At 40.5% G+C, this 18,748-nt stretch overlaps 1 pseudogene; it reads left to right on the forward strand.

Moving 5' to 3' along the window:
- The first annotated feature begins 10,493 nt into the window (after positions 1 to 10,493).
- Positions 10,494 to 10,612, forward strand: LOC120585970 (uncharacterized; annotated as a pseudogene).
- Positions 10,613 to 18,748: the final 8,136 nt, after the last annotated feature.

Consider the following 18,748-nt stretch of genomic DNA (forward strand, 5'->3'; position numbering starts at 1 on the left):
TTATTTTAAATGGACTGTTTTTATAATTTCATTTGTGTTTTTGAATCTAAAATGTGTCTTTTGTAGACAGTATATATTTGGACCATTTAAAAAAGTCATTGAGCCAATTTTTCCGTTTTGAATGGCATGTTTAAGCTATCTATGCTTAATGTAATTACTGCTAAGATTTACAGCTCTCGTTTTGCTATGTTTTCTATTTGTCTTATGTCTTTTTGTTCCTTTATTTCTCTATTAATGCCTTCTTTTGTGTTAAATAGATATCTTCTAGTGTTCTATTTTTAATCCTTTCTTATTTCCTTTACCGTATATTTTTAAAGTTACATTCTCAGTAGTTTTTCTGTGTATTACAATTAACACCTTAAATTAAAACAATCCAGTTCAGGTTAATGCCAAATTAATTTAGATAGTATGCAAAAACTTGTCTCCAATATAGTTCCATTCTCTCTTTTCTCCTTTGTATAATTATTGTCATATAGATTATATCTTTATATGTTATAATCTCTTCAACACAGTTTAAAACTATTGCTTTTTGCATTGATTTTTAAATCAGATAGAAGAGACTTATGAAAAACAAAAACAAAAACAACCTTAATACTGTCTTTTATATTTACTTATGCAATTACTTTTACCAGTCTTTGTTTCTTCATGTGGATTCAAGTTACTATCTCATGTCCTTTTATTTCAGCTTGAAGGACTCTCTTTAGTATTCCTTTAGTCTGCTAGTGACAAATTCTCTGCTTTAATTTGTCTGGAAATATCTTAACTTCTCCTTCATTTTTGAAAGATAGTTTTCTGAATATAGACTTTTTGGTCGACAACCTTTATGTCAGCATTTTGAATATTTCATTCCACTGCCTTCTGGTCTCCATGGTGTCTGAGGAGAAGCCAACTGTTAATCTTATTGAGGATCAGTTGTATGTAATAAGTTGCTTTTCTCTCTTACTGCTTTCAAGATTTGCTCTTTGTCTCCCAACAGTTTGACTGTGATATATCTAGGTATGGATCACTTTGTGTTTATCCTATTTAGAATTTCTGGCTTCTTAGATGTGTAGGTAATTAAAAAAAAAAACAACACTAATTTGGGAAGTTTCCTGCCATTATTTCTTTAAATATTCATGTATCTAAATCTTTAAATATTCTTTCTGCTCTTCCTCTCTCCTCTCTTGAGACTTCCGTTATTCATATGTTGATATATTTGATAGGGTCACATAGATCTCTGATGCTCTGTCCATTTATCTCCAGTCTTTTCAATTTCTATTCTAGACAGGATAACTTCAATTGACATCACTTAAAGTTTTCTGATTCTTTCTTCTGTCAAGAGAAATATGCTGGGTCCTTCTAGTAAAATTTTCCTTTCAGTTATAATTTTAAACTCCATAATTTCTAGTTTGTTCTTCTTGTACTATCTACCGTTTTTTGGTATTTTGTATTTTATGATACCTTGTCTCACACTTTCCTTTAATTCTTTGAACATGATTTGAACATATTTATAATAGCTGATTTAAAGGCTCTTTCTAGGAAGTCCAACATCTAGGTATCTTCAGGGACAGTTTCTATTGATTTTTTTCCCCTGCGTGTGGACCATATTTTCCTATTTCTTTGTGTGTCCCAAATTTTTTTGTTGAAGACTAGACATTTCAAATAATATAATGTGGCAACTCTGGAAATCAGATTCCTCCTCTTCCTCAGAGTTCATTGTTGTTGCTGTTCCCTACCCTCTCTTTTGCTTGTTTAGTGGCTTTTCTGGACTGATTATGTAAAATCTGTTCCCTGTTACGTGCAGCCACTGAAGTCTCTGCTTGTTTAGCTTAGTGGTCAGCTAACGATTGGACAGAGATTGTCTTAAATGCTTTGCACCAATAAATCTTGTACTCTTTGCCAAGAGACTCTTTGTGTTCCTTCAGTGCTTTGGCAGTTTACAGTTCTGAGTTTGCTTTCACTTTCTGCTAGTTCAGGATCTTAAGATCATGTAGAGGTGAGAGATTAGGACCTTAGGACCTTCTCTGGTCTTTTCTGGGTATGTGCATAACCATAAACATGTGTGGTCTTCTAGATTCCCATGAATATGTTAGAGGTTTTCAAAGACCCTTATGGATATTGTATTACCCAAATTTTCCTTTTAAGTATTTTTTTTTTTTTTTTTTTTGGCCAGGTTCTTATTTGCTTCAACTGGTATTACCACCTCAGACACCTGTAATGTTAAACACTAAAATTGCCATTCAATTTTTTTGACAAATACTCTGGCTTAGAGCTTTTTCCACTGAGTAGTTTCTGAGCCAGGTCAAATAATGATAAGCCTTGAAAATAGGGCTTTTCCAGGAGCTGCAAGGCAAATCAAATAATGACATTTCTCCGGGGATGGCGATTTTTGAGGATCTCCAAATTCAGTCTGCCCCTTCCAGTGACTGATTTTCATGGCTACAATTGGTCTGTGTCTGCTGATTTTTTAAGACATGGAGCTAGAGAGAAAAAAAATGGAAATAGAGAAAGTTAAAATGGCCACAAACCTCAGTGGTCTTTCCAAGATTCAGCTCTTATTCTTGAATAAATGCATTTAGGATTATTGTTAGCCTTTGGTTACTTTATAATTCTGAAAAAGTTTATTTGGATAATTTTTGCCAGTGTTTTCATTGCTTTTGTGGATTCTCAGAAGTCAGAAATACAATGACTATGAATGAGTTTTAATTATTTTCAGATGATTTTATGCATCTGTTGGGATGAGAAATAATTACTTTTCTTAAACAGTTACTTTGATAAATTACTCAATAGATTTTCTGATGTGGAAATACCTCACTGAGGCCAAGGACAAGTTACTGAACTTCTTTGTATTTTAATTTCCCTCATTTTCTAAACTGCGAACATACGAGTATATTCTCATTGATTCTAGATATTAAAGAGGAATTTAGAACAGTGTCTAGCATGTAGTGAACCCTTGATGAAGGTCAGCTATTATTATTGTCTTTACATTCCATGGATAAAGCCTAATAGTCATGGCATATTACTATTTTAAATATACTGCTAGCTTCCATTTGCCAATATTTTTAAAGAATTTTTGCAATATTCATAGATGTGAGATTGGTTTAAAATTTCCTATCTTGAGTTTTGTATCAGGGTTATTCTGGCCTCAAAAAACCAAGTTGGGTGCATTATATTTCTAATACCCCATTGTGGGGATATTATCAAGGGAAAGGGATTGGTGGATCTTAGAGAAGGTAGGAGAAGGTTTGAAAAACTTCCCTTAGGTCTGGGAAGGGCACAGAAGTTGTTATGATATCCCAGTAGTGAGAAGCAGAACCCCAAGCTCTTTCAGTCACCCCACCTAGATGGAAGACATTAAGAGAATGACCGCAAGGATGGGGCATCGGTCTTATCTGCTTCATCAAGGCCACCGTGTCCAGGTTTGGTCTGAAAACAGTGCAGCCACCTGACTTTAAAAGATGGTATGGGCTTCGACAGGAATTTGCAACTGGTTACCTACCCCCAATGTTGTGGGCTGTTCATATCTTGAGACCTTGACTAACATACAGAGGGTTCTCAATAATGATTGAGATATATTTCCTACCTTCCCAGGAAGGTAGAGACTTGAAAAAGGTCATCTGATTTATAGAGATATAAAACTGTAGTACGTCATATACTACGCAATATGGAATCCAATTCATTACTACTGCCTCTGCTCTATGTCTTATCTGTCTTATTTTCTATTTGTGTTCTTCTGTATACCATGAGCTCTGAGAGGACTGAAACCTAGCTTTATTCATCTCCACATCTATAATTCTTACATGTGGCCCAGCACTGAAAGAGTTCTTGCTAAGTCTTTGGTGGAACTAGATGAAAATAGAGGTAAAATTTCCTCAATCGGTCAAAAGTATATTTCTGAGCAAGGCTTTCAGGAAAATAATTACTCAGATCTGAAGGAATTGGTCATGTGCTAGATACTATGGATTTGCTTGTTCAACATCTATTCCAACTTCTGTCTAGTGTGCTTTCCTGTACTATGAAGGCTGAAAAAATAAAAATTAATTTCCTATACTCCATTGCAGCCAGTGTTTCAGATGTGATTTAGGTTCCATCAATCAAAATCTCCTGTGCAAGTCTTGGATTTGGAACTGATATAGTAAGGGAAAGAGGTAGGGCACGAGGCATCCCCTTTTGCTAACATGAGTCATGAAGAGACCGTGTAGCTAAGCAGGTTCCTGAATTGTTGGTTTCCTTGGCAATGGAAAGGAAGCTTTCTGATCACTGCAAAGACAGAAGGTTTCTGGAGACCAGAGGTTTTCTCTCTGAGCTGAGCTCAGAGTCTACTTCTCTTGCTTCTTCAGTGATCCACAAGCCTCCTAATACTTAATGTTAGATCCCCTTCTGCCTACCTTAGTAGGAGTGATTTCTATTATCTGTAACTGAATCTTAACAGGTTGTTGACTATAGATTTTCAAGGAAGTGGAAATCTGTGGTTGGTTACCTGACTAGGTTATATTTGAAGGCAGTGAAGATCCCACTGGCAGAGAGGATATGGCCTAGAGTGAATGGTATATTAAAAGCAAGTCTTTGCAGGCCAACAGTTTGCTGTGCTAATCTATTAGAGCAAGAATAGGAATATAAGCAGTGTGTGGTGTGTAAACTACTTCTAACTGTACTGTAGAGTTTAAAGAAAGAAAATATCAAGCTTAAGGTTCTGCATTCACATCTCAAATCTGGCAAGAAGACCAGGCCCTTCTATGGCTGCCTTAAAAGCAATTTCTCTTCTTTGTTAGCCACAGGTTTAACATAGCTGAAAATCAGTTGCATCGCTTGAAACGGCAGGTTGCTAAACTACAACGTAGGTTAAATTTACAGCCTCAATAGGTCTCTTAAGAGAGAGCTAGGGCATGCTTAAAAGAGTGGGACTCTGAGTCTTTGAATTGAGATTTTTTTGGTGGTTTTTAAGGACTGATGTGCCATCAATCCTGAGTATCCCCTGACAGCGAATCCTGCCTTGTTTGGACATCCTTGAATAATCTTACAAGCGGAAGCCATGTTTCCTCTTGACCACCTTCATCACACCCCAGCTGTGAGAGCTGTGATTAAAGTTGGATCCAAGCATCTCATGCACCTAAAGAATGGCATTTTTTTTGTTAATTCGTATTAGCAGAAAATGAGGAGATGAGTGGGCATAGACTCTGAAGGCATTAAACCAGGGAGGGAAAACGTAATTTTAAATCACATTTCTCATTTAATCATGAATAGTTGCAGTGGTCCCCAAACTTTTTGGCACCTGGGTGCTCTTATGAGAATCTAATGCCTGATGTTGGAGCTGAGGTGGTGATGCTAGTGCTGGGGAGCGGCTGCAAATACAGATGAAGCTTTGCTTGCTTGCCTGTCACTCACCTCTTGCTGTGTGGCCCAGTTCCTAACAGGTACGGACTGGTACCAGTCCGTTGCCCAGAGGTCGGGGACCCTTGGATAGTTGCAGCAGGGTGAACTTACCACAGAATCTGGATTCAATACCACAGAATCTGGATTCAATATGTTAGTTTGAACATCTGTAAATGCTTACTATTTGTGTGTGTGTGTTCAACAATCTTTGAAGATGGCCACCATGAACCACCGCTCCCTAGATTTACATACTTGTGTAATCTCATCCCATGTTGGACTGGAGCCAATAGAATGCAGCAGAAATGAAGGCCAGGAAGCTTCCATTTTATGCTCTTGTGAGCCCTGAGTAGCCATGTAATGTATCCAACTATTCTGCTGGAGAGAGAGGTCATGTAGAAGAGCATGATGTGCCAGCCGTGTGCATGAAGAAGCCAGCTTGGATGTTACAGCTCACAGAGTTCAGCTATTTGATTATCTACTGCTCCTGACTAAATCTGAGACTTCTCCCTTAAGAGCTACAATTTGAAGGTCTGTATTTGGTTCGATGGAGAGAAGAGGTATATCCTTCCACAAATTATGTACTATTGGTCAGAGAAAAGCCATTGATGGGCCAGATTTTGGTGGCTGGGCAGAGTGATTTGGAGTTCTACGTGCCCATTAGAATTCACCTTTCTCTATGTAGTCCAAACTCATACAAAGCCCACGCTAGCAGGAGAGTAGTTTCTCTTAGCCTCTTGGGAGTCTGTGCTATGAGTGTTGCTCTCAATTACCCATTACGGTGGAAAGGCATTTTGGAGACAAAGGTACAGGGAACACATCCCATTCATGTGACTGATGGAAATTACCAAGTCATCAGCATCGACAGCAAAGACAAGAAGCTGGAGCATCCTTTCTTATCACATCTGTTCTGAGATCAGGTAGAAAGTGAAAGAAGGGGCATGGGCTTGAATAGAAAGAGGTAGGGTTTTGGTCCTGGTTTTGCCTCTTTCTAGTCAGAGTGATCTTTGTGGTGGACTTCCCAGCATCTATTTCTCCACCACTGCCCAAGAGATTATCTAAGCTGAGAGATCAACTCCTTTAGCCCTCAAGAGAGTTAGGCGTGGGGTGGGATCATCAAGACTCCCAGAATGGCCACCCCTAGAGAAATGCGCAAGTGTCAATTTTTGAGTGGAGAAGCACCTGCTTATGGCATTCATGATAACTCCTGTCCTTTCACTAGTGACTTGCTTAGGAATTGATGGATATACAATTCACTCTTGGCCAAGAAACAGTAAGAAGAAACTTGTCGGGGATGGGAGGGGGCTGCCAGGAAATGTTTTCTCTCTTCTAGAAAGGACACCCAGACAAGAGATGGCCCTTGTCCTTCTTCTAAATATTGTGTCTGGGTGTGATACCTTGGATAAATCCCTTAATCTCTATAATCCCTACCTGTGGTGAGAATAGAGATGACATATGTAAATCACCAGGCCATAGCATTCACTCAATACATTGCAGCTAGTATTATTTTTATTACTCTAATGAGATAACACTACAGAAATCCAAGTTCAGTGTAATTCATGCTTTAAAACGGTACAACTCAGCTTCTAGTCTCAAAGATGGCTAGTTCCACCCCCACCCCCCATGTGCACATGACTCTTCTCACATTAAGAGCTGAAGCTTATTTCCTTCCTCTTTGAATGTGGGCTGGCCCTGTGACTGCTCTGATCAATAGAATATAGTAGACATAATGTTCTGGGACTTCTGAGCCCAAGTTGTAAGAACACTGGAAGCTTCTCTTTCCTCTCTTTGTAGTGCTCGCCTTTGAGATCCTCCCTTTCAGAATCCAGCTGCCCAGCTGTGAGAAGCCCAAGCCACGTGGAGACACCACGTGGAGGAAAACCGAGGTTTTCCAGCTGAGATCTCAGTGAATAGCTAAGCCAATCGCTAATTGCAACGGCCAGGCATAGGGTGAGCCATTTTGGACATTCCTGCTTAGTTTTCCCCCCAGATGACTGCAGCCCAGTTGACATCTCATAGAGTAGAAGACCTGTCTGTGTCCTCTTAACTCCCAGAATCGTGAGAATGGCTGTTATTTTGAGCTATTAAATTTTAGAGTGGCTCTTTATGCAGCAAGAGATAACAAAAAACAACTTTTAAAAATGTATTTTGGAATTCTGGCTCTTCGCTGAGCTCATATCAACATCCCATCTCTCCCGTAGGCTGATGCAGTGAGCATTAGATGTCGTTCCATTGAGGTCTGCCCTCTTCCTGTCTCAGGGGTCTGTCTCTGGAGTCCCTTCATTGATAAAATTCATGTGGTAGAACCACTTTGATCAAGCTTCTCTCCACACTCTCCGAAATGCTTAGAAGTTAATATATGTGACACCGGAAGAACATCAGATTTGCAATCTCAAGACTCAAGTTCAAGACTTACTGACTATGGGAGCTTAAGCAAGGTTCTTAATCTTTTGAGTCTCACTTTTTTTCCAGCTGTAAACTGCGGATAATAATAGTAACTTTCTCATAGAGTAGTTGAATGGTGCAAATGAGATAACTTATGTAAAAGTATTTTGAAAATGTATTCTCTACACATGGTAATTATCATTATTACATCTTGTCATACAATGAACATCAGCGCATGAGCTCATTAACCAACAGCCCCTTTTTTTTGGTTACGTTTTTGAGTTCTTCCCACTCCGGGAAACAAGATCACTGAGGGGGAAGTAAATTTATCATCAACATCACCATCATCATCTTCAGCATCATTACCATCATGAGCAGTATCATCATTACCACCTTTGTTACTGTACCATTTCTTGAGCATCTGCTAAGCTAACCCTTGTCATAATTCTCACAATGATTCTTTAGGATGTGTGTGTTATTAACCTTCTTTTTAAAAAATTTTATTAAATTTATTGGCATGACATCGTTAATAAGACTATATAAATCTCAAGTGTACAATTCTATAATGCATCATCTGTATATTGCATTGTGTGTGCACCACCCAAAATCAAGTCTCCTTCCATGACCATGTACTTGACCTCCTTTACCCTCTTCTACCTCCCCCAAGCTGGTAACCACCATACCTTTGTCTGTGTCTCTGAGTTTTTTTGTTTATTTGTTTGTCTTATTTGTTTGTTACTTTCTGTTTTATATCCCATATATGAGTGAAATCATATGGTTCTTGACTCTTCTGGTCTGAATTACTTTACTTACCATGATATTCTCAAGATCCATCCCTGTGGTCACTAAGGGCAGTATTTCACCTTTCCTTAAGGCTGAGTAGTATTCCATTGCATATATGTACCACATCTTCTTTATCCAATCATCTATCAGAGGACACTTCAGTTGTCTCCATGTCTTGACCACTGTGAATAATGCTGCGATGAACATCGGAGTGCATATATCTTTATGAATAAATGTTTTCAAATTTGGGGGTTAGATATCCAGAAGAGGAATTGCTGTGTCATATGGTAGCTCTAGTCTTAATTTTTTGAGAAAACTCCATACTGTGTTCCACGGTGGCTGGGTGCGATACCTTGGATAAATCCCTTAATCTGCACTGATTTACATTCCCACCGGCCATGCATGAAGTTTCCTTTTTCTCCACAACCTTTCCAACACTTGTTATTACTTGTCTTGATTAACTCTCTTTTATAGATGAGGAAATCAAGGCTAGTTTGGGTGAATCTCCTTGCTCAACATCATTCAGAAGTAAACTTGGCTCGCTGGGATGGTAAAAACCAAATAAAAAGGACATTTGTTACCACATACATCTTTCATGTTTTCCCATCAACCTCAGAAAACTAATGACTTAAGTGGCTCTGGGGGTATTTGCGATGTCAACAACATTATTAAGCTATGATGCAAATGACACTTTTTTGGGGGAAAAACACCCTCTGGCATTGGAATAGTGGCAATGAAGGCTGAATCTAAAGCTGTCGACATCCTGCAAGTCCAAGGCTGGAGCTAAGGGGAAGCCAAGCGTCCTTATTTATTTGCTGTATGCTGCCTTTCATGGAAGCTGGGCAGGCACTAATTAGGTAGTCACTCAGAAAGTTGCTATCACTAACTGTAGGCTATCCAAATTGCTCTCTATGTTCCAGAAGCTTTAGAAGAGCATGCCCCCCTCCCCAACTCTCCTCCCACCCCATCCTCACTTGCCAAACCTCAAGGACCACAGATACAGCTAATTATGTCAGTTTGGCTTGACATTTATTTTCCAGATAGCATCTTTCATTAGTGTTGACCTTCGGGCTGCCTGGCTGCCGTACCTTTGGGGATTGAAGGTGATGTGTTGACTACTCTGGTGACATAGGAAAGTGGTAGAGAGGGAGGCGGAAGGTGTGGATGACATCTCAAATAGGCCCTAAAACTATGTGTCCTCTTTCTTCCATGCCTCTTTGCTTCCATCAGGTGACACTAAGTTCTCTGGGGTAGCCAGGGAGGAATCCGATATGAATGTGTCGGTTGCCTCAGCCTTGAGGATCTTAAAGGCACCTAGTGGTCTCTAGAGATAAATTTTGGAGGGAAGTTGCCGTATTTTATTTATTATTCCTGTATCTCATCCTCATGCACGTGCGTGCACACACACATGCTGCCCACCCAGCACCAGCAGTGAGAGGCTCTTAGGCAGCATGTGTGGAATTGAATTTGCACCATTTCTGTACCAATGGCATGGACCAGAGGCAGGGGGATGGAAGCTGAGCTCCATAAGCAAACAAATTGTGTGCATATTCTTTAACTCATAGCTCAAGCTGAGTTCTGTGCCCAGGAGTCATGCTAAATGAGATTGGGTATTATGATTTTGAGAGGGGTCTTGCTTACTAAATTCTCTACAAACTGAAGAAGTGTGTAGCCTTTTAATGTGATAAAAGCTCTACTCAGCAAATACAGAAACAAGTGTGACATACTTTTTTAGAGTTTCTGATACACGTCTAAGCAGGTAAGTTTTTGCGTTTCGCCAGGCACATCCATACCTTGGTCACACAATGGTTCTAATCCCAGCCCCAAAGTGGCCAAGTGGGCAACTGACCAAAAAAAGGGCAGAGAGGTTTATATGTGCACCAGTCCCTTAACCATCCATAACATGTCCTCGCCAATGGGAGAGTGAATAATAATTACTTTTCACTCTCTCGTCTCTAACTTTCAAAAATCTTTTTTACTACAGCCATGCCACCCTGAATGTGCCCGATCTCATCTGATCTCAGAAGGTAAGCAGGATTGGGCCTGGTTAGTGCTTGGATGGGAGACCACCTAGGAAGACCAGGTGCTGCAGGTGTTAAAATAAATAAATAAATAAATAAATAAATAAATAAATAAATAAATAAACAATAAATATTTTTAAATTCTAGGTATGACCAAGGCCACAAGGAGAAACCAAGTATAAACATTCAGCTTTTTTTTTTTTTTTTTTTTGGCCAGGAACTGTGAAACCACCAGTGGACCCCATCATTTACCTTCTTGCCTTTTTTTTTGGATGGGGGACATATCACAAACCCAGACCAGCCAGTGGTGAGGGGTAGCTGTCAACTGAAATGGTCATCTCAACAAGAACCATAAAACAAATCTTCATTTACACAGACATCAATGTTAACAGCACTGAGAACAAGATTTGGAATGATGACAGAGATACCCCCAAACCAACAAAGTGTAGGACCCAGTTGTAACCCTTATTATACACATAGGCCTGAAGGCAGACTGATTCCTGCAGACAAGAGAAAAAAAGAATCCTTTTTCATTCGTAGCCCAGAAAATTTGGCCAGCATCCCAGTTGGCTACAATATACAGAAGTCAGTTCAGATATAGATTTTCCCCTCTCCTTCTTTGCAAGAGCTACTTGAAGAAAACAGCCAACAAACCAGTCAGCCAGATGAGTTCCCTTCTTTTACTTGATCAGAGAAAATGTCTCATGTCACGAAATCCATGTAGGAACTAATTCATGTTCTAGGTAGAAAGGGAAACTTGAATTTTGTTTGTCTGATTATAGAAACTGTGCAGAGAGAGGCTGAAGACAGAAGATCTTGCTGAGATTTGTTGGGCACATCAGCAATAAAACACATCAGCCTAGTAACCCGTGTGGACTGGCTGTTTCTATTTCTACAACAGCTAGTATTAAGTGTTTTTTTATGTGCCAGACACTGGGCTGAGTGCTTCACACCACTATCTCATTTAATCCTACATCGGCTATGTAAGAGGGGCTGAGGTCATCTCCATTGATGATCAAGGCAAATCTCTAAGTCAGAGAGGGAGAGAGAGAAAGAAGGAGAGGGGTGAGGGAGAGCGAGAGGAAGGAAGGGAAGGAGGGACAGAAAGCTGGTAAGTGGGGAAGCCAAGATTTGAATCCAGAGTATTCTGACTTGGCTGGTACTGTGCTGATGTAGGAGTTAAGTGTTTGGAGGATCGAGGTCCATATTATCATCTGGCTGAGACTTAACTTCTGATCTATCTTCTGGTAGGATTTTTGGGTCAAGGGTCCAGGTAGCTTGGCCCAACTCAAGGCAATAGCAGGGGGTGAGCCCCGCAGGGCCAGGTCAGCTGATCTAGAACACCTGAATTGTGACTGCCAGCAGTCCCTCTTGCAACACCAATCTTGTGAACTCTAATCTCCCCCTCTTCCCACCCCTACGCTCCCGTTTTAATGACAAGGAGGTGAGCATTACTTTCATTTTGGGCAGCTATAAAAAAGGAGAAGGTAACTTAGATTAAATGGGGAAGAAGTCATGCAAGTGGTAAGTGAGAGGGCATGGGAGGGTTGGTGTGCCACAGGTATGCCAGATTTCAAAGGGCATTCACTGTAGGCCATGCAAAAGCCTGAACTATACCCTGAAAATGGCCACAGTTATCAGTGACGTGATCGGATCGGCATGCAAGAAAGTTTACTGCCACATGAGAATTCTCATTTCTGATTACCTAGAAACCAGTCTTCCCAGACCCTGTTGTTCCTGACAGGGCAGATGGAAACATATGTCCTGGGCAGGCTAATAGTTTGGTGCCTCTTTAAATGCAATTATTTAAGTATCTCTTTACACTTTCTTTCAAAGAGAAGCTGAAGTATGGGAGTAGACAGAGGAAGATTTCCGGTAGTGGCACTGAGTCTTGCTCTGAACAATCTACTCGGGCCTCGAATTTGCAAGCCTCTTTCAACAAAGCAGAAGTCCTGCAGTGAACAGAAACCACCTCCTTAGAATTTGTTTAGTGGTCAACTCATTTGCCAGAATATGCTTCTTGGGTTTTCCTCTGCCAACTTAAATAGCTTATTGTGGTGGTTTTAAAGTGGTGTTTGAATTCCGCTTCTGGCCATGATGGAGAGACCGAGAGACAGACTTACCCTTCCATCTTAAACAACTAGAAAATCAGATAAACTATATAAAGCAATGGTTTTCAGATGGTGGCAGCAGACAGCATGGACTGGCCCCCGAGAGAAGGAAAATCAATGAGTTGAGACTCACAATATCTGAAATGAAAAATAACACTGGATGAAATGAAAAGGAGGTTAGATACGACAGAAGAAAATATCCATGAATTTGAAAACAGAGCATTTGAAGCTTTCCATAGCAAAGTTCACAGAGGGAAAAAAAAAACAGGAAAATAAACAGAACATTAGTGACCTGTTTATTTCGTATCAAGTGATCTAACATATCAAGTGATATGTTAGAACGTATCAAGTGATCTAACATATGCGACCTATAAAAAGGAGAATAGAAAAAATTTAAAGAAATAATAGCCAAAACACTTTTATATTTGATGAAAACTATAAACCCACTGATCCAAGACACTCAGTAAACTTTCCCCAAAAGAATATCCATTTCTTTAATGATGAACGATGCTGAGCATCTTTTCATGTGCTTGTTGGCGATTTGTATATCTTCTTTGGAGAAATGTCTATTTAAACCCTTTGCCCATTTTAAAGTTTGGTTATTTGTCTTTTTATTGTTGAGGTATAAGAGTTCTTTATGTGTTCTCGATACTAGGTCCTCATCAGATATATGATTTAGTCCCATTCCATGAATTGTTTTTGCACATTCCTGATAGTGTCTGTATCAGCTAGGGTCCTCCAGAAGAACAGAAGAGATACAAGGACTAAGAGATTTATTTTTAAGTAATTGGCTCATGCAGTGTGGGGAGTGGAAAGTCTGAAAAACATAGGACAGGTCTGCAGGCTGGAAACTCAGGATGGGTGATGTAGTCTTGAGGTGGAATTTCTTTCTTTCCCAGAAATCATAGATTTTGTTCTTAAAGCTTTCACCTGATTAGGTGAGGCCCAACCAAATTCTGGAAGGTAATCTCCTTAACTTAAAGTCAACGGCATCTACAAAATACCTTCACAGCAACATTCAGACTAACGTACTTGCTTAAATAACTGAATGCTATAGTTTAGCCATGTTGACGCTTAAGCTTAACCGTCACAGTGTTGCTAGACACACACAAGTGTTAAATTCTGATGAATTCCAATTTCTTTCTTTTGAGTGCTTGTGTTTTAGGTGCCACATGTAAGAGACCATTGCTTGATCCAAGGGCACAGAGATTTACACCTATGTTTTCATAGGAGACTTTTGTAGTTTAAGTTCTTACATTTAATCCTTGATCCATTTCGTGTCTATTTTAGTATATGGCGTGAGGCGGGGGTCCAATTCATTCTTTTGAATGTGATGTTGTCATCTTCTTAAGCCACTCAGTTTAACTTTTTCCATCATCTTACCATTCTAGTGATGTGTTCAAGCCCCTTAGAGAGTTTGGGCCCTTGCCTGACCAATTCGCTCCTTAATTCAATTCTAGGTCCCAAACTAGGGGGAAATAATAGAGCTCTTGATCTCATTTCCTTGAATCACTCTCTGGTGGTCCTGCTCAGGCCTTGAAAAGCAATGGGGTGGGCTGGGACAGCCTCATGTTGGTGTTTTGGAGAGAACATTCATCATTAGGTCACCGCGAAGTGACTGGATTTGTTTGGACTCATAAGCTGGCAAGAGAGGCTGCGGGGATCCACAAACTATGGCCCTCTGCCTGCTCCCCTCCCCACCGCCCTTTTTTCTAAATACAGTTTTACCTAAATACAACCACACCCATGCACTTACATATTGTCTATGCCGGCTTCAGAACCTAAAATGTTTACGATCTGACCCTCTAGAGAAAATTTTGAAACACTGACACACTCTCCTAGTGTGTACATAATAGAAATCTTTGTTCTCTTTAGAATAAGTGAAGATGGGTGTGTAGCAGAGGCCTTGGTGCCCCACCCAGATCCCCTGAAATCCATTTTCCGATTCAGTTGCCCATCCCCAGGTCCCCTGCTGTTTCTATGAATGGATCAAACTGCCGCTTTCTCTTCTCTTGTGTGTTTCCTCTTCTTTCATTCCCCCGGCTTCTCTTAGCCCCTTACTTTCTCCTGAGAGCATTTCCTCAATAAATCACAGACATAAGAATTCTGCTCTTAGGTGCTACTTCTAAAGAAACTATTCTAGGACAGTGTGCATTGTCAGAATTAGAATTCTAGCTCACACCTTCCTTCTTTTCTGTCTGTCTTCTTGAATAGTGTAGTCCAAAGCCATCATGTTGGGATATGCAAGGTAGATGTCTGCGATGGCGGTCGGGGGTTTGTGGTCTGGCAGCTGGTGGGAGATGTTGGAGCCTGAGCAGAGAGAAGAGGGTGTTTGCATGGGGGAGCAGTGGTCGGGAGGCTTGGCATGAGGGTAACAGAGCCCTTGCAGGATGAAGAGGTGACTGCATGCCTGGGCAATGGGAGATTGTTACATACAGGGGAATTGGTCTAATGATTAAATATATCGAAGAGGATGGGAGCCGGGTTTCTCATTGTCTGAGGTGTTACAAATATGGAAAGGGAGACAAACAGAAATAAACTCTGTGGTATTGGATTGGGATTGGAGGTATTAGTGTGAACTCATGGTTTCGATCTATAGAGATAGATATAGAAATAAATCCAAAAATAAATGCATGTAGTCACTGAGAGGGCCTAGAAGCACCAATGCCCCAAGGCAGTGAACACGTTAACACCCAAACAGAATGAAGATTCTTTGGAGAAATGGCCGATTTCAAGCCTGGGACAGAGAAAATAGAAGATAAGCTAGAACATCTTGTTATTAGAAAGTAAGGAAAGTTAGGAAAATGCTCGAAAGTAAAGAAAATGCTCAAAGTATGATGAGAAAATATTAAAAAGGACACAGAAACCAGCTTGAAGGGGTTCCCACCGGCCAGATCTGGGAAAATTTGAGCATCAAAATAAATGATGTTAGTAACAGATTATAATCTATTGAATAAAGTAGAAATCTCCGAGTCTACAGGGATGTAAATAAATGAATGGATAAATGGGGAAAAGAGAAAAGTCTTAGAGTAGAAATCCAACTAATAAATGTAGAAGGAATAACGGAATTAGAAAATCATCATTTGGCAACCATCACTGTAATAACTAATTCTGCCCCAAATATCAATGGATGCTAGAAGTAGCGGGTGAAAGTTTGATGAGGAACAGGATATTTACGTTGTCCCTCCAAAATACATCTCCACAACAGACGTATTAATTACAAAGGGGAAAAGAGTAACTTTACATGGAGAAACCTGGCAGCCATCACCTTCATCAAGTGATCAGATCACCAGTAATGGGACAAATCGAAATTATGTGCCACCTGATAGGATGCGACGAGAAGGACACAGCAGCACTTCTGTGAGATATTCCTGCCAAACTGCATGACTCGAATGGAAATTACGAGGACGCATAGGAAAAACCCAAACGGAGGGACATTCTACGAAGTAACTGACTTGAAATTGTCAAGCGTGTCAAGGTTGTGAAAGTCAGAGGGACGATTCCAGACTGGAGGAGACTGAAGAGGGATTTCGTGAGGTGTAAGTGTCCCGATTAGAACACGTTGCTGTAGAGAACATTATCGAGAAAACCAGGGCTCTGTGGATTAGATGGTTTAGCGTATCATTATGAATTTCCTGATTTTGACGGTTGTGTTGTGGTTATGTGGGAGAACGTCCTTGTTTGGGGGGAATAAATAAATACTAAAGGATGTGGGAATGAGGAAGCACTCTGTCACCAAGTTATTCTTGAAAAAGAATTCAGAAAAAAAATTGTTGTGTTACTCTTGTGACTTTCTGTAAATTTGAAGTTACTTCAAAAGAAAAAGAGAGAAGAAAAAGTCATAGTCTCACGGCTCGCCCTCAATGCTCCTTCCTCTCGCCGCACCCCCGGCAAGTAAGAATGCCAATCAAATTAGTGGTTGAAAACCACTGCGAGTTACCCGCTCCCTGCTCCGTGCAGGGACACCATGACCCCTCTGCATATAGCCCCTAAGTTTTATCCATTTCACTGTGTGCTGGTTTGACTTCCATCTGCCATCACCTTCGACAGTTGGAGGGCTTTCTCCGGGTCCCCTCTCCTCTAAAAGCAGCGTTCCCATGATGACTGATGGCAGTTGGTGAATAAATACCCCAGTCCCCCCTCCCTCCAGGTGAGGTGATGCTGCGGCATGCTCTGGAGGGTTCCCTGGGTTTTCCAACAGGGTGAGCCCCTGATTTTCTTTCCTTCCTCGTCTCGCTTCACACTTCCCAGCCATATTTCCTAGAATCACCTCTTTGATGAACTATTCGTGATCAGATCCTTTTCTCAGAGTTAGCTTTTTGGGAACACAGACGAAAACCCTCTCCATCATGTCCCCCTATTTTATGCGAGGAAAAGAACATAGCAGCACTTCTGTGATATTCCAGTACCCGGGAGAGAAGAGCAGCTCATGTCATCGAAGACAAGGAACGACCACCAAGATGAATTTGCATAAACAGATCTTATTAAAATAGCCTGTATCTCCTATTAGTTTCCCCCTGTACTTCCTTGTCACTCTCAACAATTTATTGTCCCTAGAGGCCCAAACCCTCTTTCTTTTGTTAAAGGAATATACGCCCCTGAGTCGAACTGCTTCTTTGTATTTCAGGTTTTTTTTCTGTGAACTTCAGCACACACACACGTAGATCAATAAAAATTCTGTGTCTTTTCTTTTGTTAATGTCGTTTGTTAATTTTAATTTGCACACTCCTTTGCAATACCCCTAAGAGGGTAGAGGAAATGCTTTTCCTTCTGGACAGAATATAAGCAAGCAAAGAAATAATTTTTTAAAAAAATTAAAAAAAATTTTTTTTTTAAAGTTTAAAACCACAAAGCTAATTCACCTGGCTCATTTGACAGAAGCAGAGAGGTTTGGCCCCAAGTTGCCCAGCTAGTTGGCAGCAGAGCCCAGATCCAAGGCCGATGCTGTTCTCGTTTCATGAGTAGAGTGCTGAATCAGAAGTCGGCTGATGCCAGGTAGTCCTCATCAGCGGCGGAGCCTAGAATCTGTCTCCTCATTTGATCAAATTTGGGGGAAGGCCAGGGTGGATTTAGTTGCCATTTACGGGCATAAACACACTCATTAACTCTTCACAATAACGCTAGGAGATAGGTATCACCCCCATTTTATAGATGCTGACATTAAGGCCTAATGAGAATTACTGAGAATTACTTAGAAATCCGAATACAGGCGATTGCTTTCAGTGAATTGCTACATTATTCCTTTCAAGAACATGTGGTGATGCTAACTATCCTAAGTAACTGTTGGCAAAGTATTGCCAAGCAGAGGTCCTGCTGGATGCCTCTTCAAAGCAGAAATAAGGCTTATCTGCAATTAGCTCATTCATTGTGTGCAAATGGTACTAATTGCTCGAAAACAGTGTGTTCTCTTAAGTAGGTTAAAGCTTCCCTTCTGAAATCTTGTTTATACTATTAATTTGAGCAACAAACTCTTCCTTTCTGGAGTAAGGCACACTCTAGCCAGGGCAGGCTGGGAGAAAGGTTACAAATTCTCACTCATTTTAGTTGGAATATGGGTGTTGATTGATGCGTGGCTGCCAGCCTTGCTAATGTGAGCCCATTGAACAGAGGGTCAGCCAAATTCTGCAGTCACCTGAATTAGTAAACATTTGATGAGAAAGGAAATGGCTTCCTTTCTGCTCCCAGAGAAGCCTGAACTTTCTGCCAACAAAATCTTGCCAACTGGAGGTCCTGCTGGGCTTACTTTAATAAACAGATAAGACTCAATTTTAATTAGCACACTAATTGTATCCATGCAAATGAACATGGGGAAAGAACTTACAGTTTATTTTCTTAAGTGGGTTACCAAGATGCCCCCTGTAGCCCTGTTGATGGTGCTCCATTGTGCAGCCAACTGTTTTGTTCATTGAGTTGCACAAATCCGGCTCAACAAGCATTTCCTAAGCATGGTCCAAGTGCTGGGCTCTGTGCGAGAGCTGAGGGACAGTGAAATGAACCAGGCCCAGACTCTGTCTTCTAGGAGTCCACTGTAGAAGTCAAGGGTAAAGTTGCTAAACTCTATTAGGTAGGGTTCCCGGTCGTCAACTATAGAAATCAATT

The sequence above is a fragment of the Pteropus medius genome, unplaced genomic scaffold, assembly GCF_902729225.1.
Source record: "Pteropus medius unplaced genomic scaffold, Ma_sr-lr_union100, whole genome shotgun sequence".
Lineage (NCBI taxonomy): Eukaryota > Metazoa > Chordata > Mammalia > Chiroptera > Pteropodidae > Pteropus > Pteropus medius.